Here is a 5,045-nt window from a genome sequence, read left to right as displayed (position 1 = left end):
GTGATTGTGAGTGTGTGTGTGTGTGTTGTGTGTGTGTGTGTGTGTTCGAGGTCAGAACTGCTTGTTATTCTTCTTACTATCGCTGTGAGAAGACTCAGATACAAATATCAGAACACGTGTTATGAAGAAGAATCAATCCTGAACAATGAAAAGAACAATCAGTTCTAAGCAAGGAAATGATCATCATGCAGCATTCTATCACAAGCAAACTTATATCATTAAAAGCTTATACTGACTAAAAAATACAATTTTCTATTGACACAGTTATTGATCATCTGTAGGCCTGTGTGGAGTTCAGAGGTCTAATTGGTTTTGGTTTTTGCAGCTGCTTTCAGAAAGAAGAGCAGCAAAGGAAAGTCAAGCAGCGATGGAACAAAACAACCACGCAGTAAAAAGAGCAAGACATCAAGCTCACAGGAGGAGGCCAGCTGCTCCGTCTACGAGTCAGATACACACAGCACATACAAAAGTCACACTAAAGGTAAGAAGTACATAGGTAAGTTCACACCACACCTGCAGTGATAGAGCCTCTTTCCCAAGCTCTCAGAGTTTAGCTGGTATCCATCTGCTAATCACTAGGAAGCTTCTAACAAAGACTGTATGAATGTGTACATTGAGGCAAAGTCAGCTTTCCTACATACAACTAATCACAACCCCTGTGTTAGTTTTGTCTCTCTGTAGAGGACTTTGAAGAAAAATACGAAGAGCAGGATAAGCTGGGTGAAGGAGGCTTTGGGACTGTCTTCTTTGGAAAACGCAGAGAAGACAATTTCCCAGTATGGCTTCTTATGTGTGCACTTTACAATTCTTCTAGTGGCAATCTTTAATGGATAATGTAAATCTGATTATTTGAACGTATTTTTCATTTGTCTGTCAGGTCATAATGAGACAGCTGGTACATGCAGCCGCTGAAATGCAATCCAAGGGTGTCTTCCATCGAGACATTAAGCCAGACAATATTGTGTTTGACACATCGCCTGATCATCCAGCATTTCTATGTGTCAAATTCATCGATTTTGGCATTGGAGTCCCTTTTAGAGCAGAAGCAGTCACACGAAGAAATGGTAGGTCGTCAGCCTCACTGTTTAAATGTCCTTGCCTGCCCACACGCTTAGTGTCCACATGAATTCCTTACCATGAATAATTACTCTCTGGATTTTAGGGACCAAATCAGCCGCTGTAAACTGGCAGGACTTTAATGCCACCACAGCAGATTGCGTCACAGTTTTGCAGCTGGGTGCGGTGATGGATTGGCTGGTACGTCACATCATCCCTGATGACAACAACACATCTGAGATGCACTCTGACATTTCAGAGGGTAAGCTGAATGTTAATTCTTTAACCTGTCACATTACAAAAACTTGAAAAAATCCCCCAAAGAAACCAAATTCCAAGAAATCCAATCATGGAAATGTTTGCACACACTTGTGATTATGCACAGGGGTCCACCCTACCAGCCATCCTCAGATCTCCACGCATGCACAAATGAATGCACATACATCGACACACATTCTGGTATTGATATTTGACATCACAGTAGAGACGCAAATCTGGCATAGCTCTGAGGTCTTTCAGTCCCATCTCTGGCTAACAGGCCAAAAATTAAGTCTACTAGGAGACGGGGGTGTCGACCATACAAGAGGTAGTGGGGTGAAAAGCCTGTTGCCTCATGCCTGGTGCAGTTGTATGCATGTACTATCTGAGGCAGATGCTCTTTCCAGCTGCTCTTTGCCTTCTCCTCCAGTGTCCTTAGCATTTGAAGAAATATCCAATTAAAACGCTCAGCTGGAAATGGGTTGCCATTTGGATGGTATGGTGTTGTCCTTGAGTGAGCATCTCCAGCCAGGTGTCCCCACTTTGCAGTTATTTATTTGTAAAAAATGTTTGGTATCATGTATGAATTTCGTTCCACTTCTCAAGTGTACACCACTTTGTATTGGTCTTTCACGTGGAATTCCAATAAAACTGATTCATGTTTGTGGCTGTAATGTGACAATATGTGGAAAAGTTCAAGGGGGCCGAATACTTTTGCAAGCCACTGTATATCAGATGATACTGATAACCTAATGCTAATTGCAATAACTATGCAGAGGTCTCTAGGCCTCCACTTTTATGGAGCATGTGAAGTTTGGGGCAGAGTGGACAAAGAAAAGTTTCTCAGCAGGTTCAACAGGTTGCTACAACACAGGCCGATGAAGTATTGCACTCACTCATCCAAACTGGCAAACATGTAACATACACCCTAAGACTGATCCTGCTTTTTACTCCTTTGCTATGATTTCATTTGATATTATGTAGCCTTGGAGACAGTTTGCATAGATTAGAATGTTAGATTGCTGTGATGTCATCAATGCCCGATGTTTTGTTTTAATGTCTTGTGATAGTTCTAAGTGCAGACAAAGTCAGAGTTCAAGTGAGTTTAGTACAATTTTGAACCAGTTTCTGACATGTGGTCAAAATCTTGGCCGACCTTTACCACACCACGTGCTGTGGGTGTGCGTAAATATCTAGGTGAGTAAAGTCTCCTTTACCTGTTAAATTCATCTTAACCCTTAGATGCACACGTGGGGTCAAAGATGACCCCACGGGTTGTTTTTCTTCAAAATCTTTAAAATGCAAAGTTGTAATATATTCATATTCCAGGTATTCCTCATAAAATATGTTTGTAACATGAGGCCATTTGCATTTTTATTTATTTTTTCATTAATTTAAACAAAATGCAGTTTTTGTATCACTACCCCACTCTTCCACAAGTGGGGTCAAAAATGACCCCAAGCAGTTCCTATGGAATCTTCTATGAAACTTTCATTCTTAGCAACTCTGACTGACCCACTTACACTTCTGATGGATCAAGAATTAATTTTTACACAATAACATACATGATTTATAGTCAGGGCTGCACATAAGTGGTCTGCAGGTGTGCATTCACTGTCAAAATAAAAGTATTCCCGGAAATTCAGAGAATACGCGCTTCTTTTGTGGTGGAGGAACACCAAAGTAATTTCTTACGGAGCTTGCTTCTTCGACATCTTAAGAGTTCTGAACAAATGTCTGTCCTCCTCCAGAACATCTTATGTACGCAAACACGCGTTCCAACTTCTTATCTGGTGCGCGTCTTTTATTTTGACAGCGAATGCGCACCTGCGCACCATTTATGTGCAGCCCTGTTTATAATTTCCTCTGCATTTCAAACATTGTCCTTTCTGATGTTTTTTTTAATATCTAAAGTAACATGGCTGCTATGAGGCCAGCTAGGATCCCTGTAGACCTTGCCCTACAAATGATCCAAGACGGATGGGATAAAGGGCCCATCGGAGGCACTGACTCAGAATCTGACATCTAAGATATAGAGGACCCAGACTATTGTCCCCCCCACTGAACAAGGCCAGTCAGATACAGAGGAGTCCTCTGATGAGTCCTCTGAAGAGGAAATGGATATTGAGTCTAACAGAATGATCCTCCCTTTTACTGCTCTAGCCACAATATTCTGAATTAGTCGGCCAGGGCTTGCACCTGGGTTTAGTCTCCCCAATAGATGCATGGAAGATGTTCATGTCTGATAATATAATAGAAGAGGTTCTGACATGCACAAACAAGGAGGCATGAAGAGTAGCCATTGACAGGGGAAAAGAGTAGAAAAAAGTAATCAAACATAAGCTCCTAGCCTTCATTTGATTGATCATTCTTGCAGGAAGTGAGAAGAACTGGGATGTACCAGTCAGTGTGTTTTTTGGGAGTCCTCTGCATAACCCATTGTACAAGGCCACTATGTCAATTCAAAGATTTAAAGATATTCGCCGTTTCTTGCACTTTGATGACAAGTGGACCAGAGCCTACTGACTGAAAACAAATCACATGCCAGCTTTCCGCTACATATGGGGCCTGTTCCTGGTCAACTGCAGGCAGAAATTCATCCTCAGTGATTGTGTTACAGTGGATGAACAATTTGTGCCTTTCAGAGGGAAGACCCAGCTTCTGCAGTATATGCAGAGCAAGCATACAAAAGTGATACAAGTGATACAAAAACTGCAATTTCTTAAAATTAATAAAAAAATAAATAAAAATGCAAATGGCCTCATGTCACAAACATGTTTTATGAGGGATACCTCAAATATGAAAATATTACAACTCTTCGTTTTAAAGATTTTGAAGAATAACAACCGAGTTTATAGCAAAATGCATTGTTTCTATTTGGGGTCATTTTTGACCCCACTTCTGGAAGAGTGTAGGTATTGGTAGGTTGTGCATCCAAGGGTTAATTTGGGGCTTTTACTTCAGGTGTTTTGATTCAGTAGTAACCAAGTGATCTTTGTACAAACTGCAGACCGCCACACTGATCCCTGGTTCCTCAGGATAGAGGACAGGACGTCAGATGGGCGAATCAAGAGCTCCAAACGCAAAGACTGTGCCACAGAAAGACTGGAAAAAGCTTCCAAAAGAAGCAAGGACAGCAAAAGTCCAACCCCAGGCCTCAGCCATCTTGTCTTGGAGAAGTGTAAGTGAGACATTCAGAGATTTTTTGTTTTACAGTTATTGATCATCTGTAGGCCTGTGTGGAGTTCAGAGGTCTAATTGGTTTTGGTTTTTGCAGCTGCTTTCAGAAAGAAGAGCAGCAAAGGAAAGTCAAGCAGCGATGGAACAAAACAACCACGCAGTAAAAAGAGCAAGACATCAAGCTCACAGGAGGAGGCCAGCTGCTCCGTCTACGAGTCAGATACACACAGCACATACAAAAGTCACACTAAAGGTAAGAAGTACATAGGTAAGTTCACACCACACCTGCAGTGATAGAGCCTCTTTCCCAAGCTCTCAGAGTTTAGCTGGTATCCATCTGCTAATCACTAGGAAGCTTCTAACAAAGACTGTATGAATGTGTACATTGAGGCAAAGTCAGCTTTCCTACATACAACTAATCACAACCCCTGTGTTAGTTTTGTCTCTCTGTAGAGGACTTTGAAGAAAAATACGAAGAGCAGGATAAGCTGGGTGAAGGAGGCTTTGGGACTGTCTTCTTTGGAAAACGCAGAGAAGACAATTTCCCAGTA

The 5,045-nt window shown here is 41.6% G+C and overlaps 1 long non-coding RNA gene across 1 annotated transcript; it reads left to right on the top strand.

Annotated features, from left to right (window-relative positions):
• The first annotated feature begins 1,216 nt into the window (after positions 1 to 1,216).
• Positions 1,217 to 4,620, top strand: LOC134623518 (uncharacterized). Its single transcript, XR_010093355.1, has 3 exons — positions 1,217 to 1,257; positions 4,325 to 4,495; positions 4,592 to 4,620. It is a non-coding gene; the product is annotated as an uncharacterized LOC134623518 (long non-coding RNA).
• The last annotated feature ends 425 nt before the right edge of the window (positions 4,621 to 5,045 follow it).

This window comes from Pelmatolapia mariae, unplaced genomic scaffold (genome assembly GCF_036321145.2).
Source record: "Pelmatolapia mariae isolate MD_Pm_ZW unplaced genomic scaffold, Pm_UMD_F_2 NODE_ptg000713l+_length_28971_cov_1, whole genome shotgun sequence".
In the NCBI taxonomy this organism is placed as follows: domain Eukaryota; kingdom Metazoa; phylum Chordata; class Actinopteri; order Cichliformes; family Cichlidae; genus Pelmatolapia; species Pelmatolapia mariae.
This window is presented reverse-complemented; position numbering and strand designations above follow the sequence as displayed.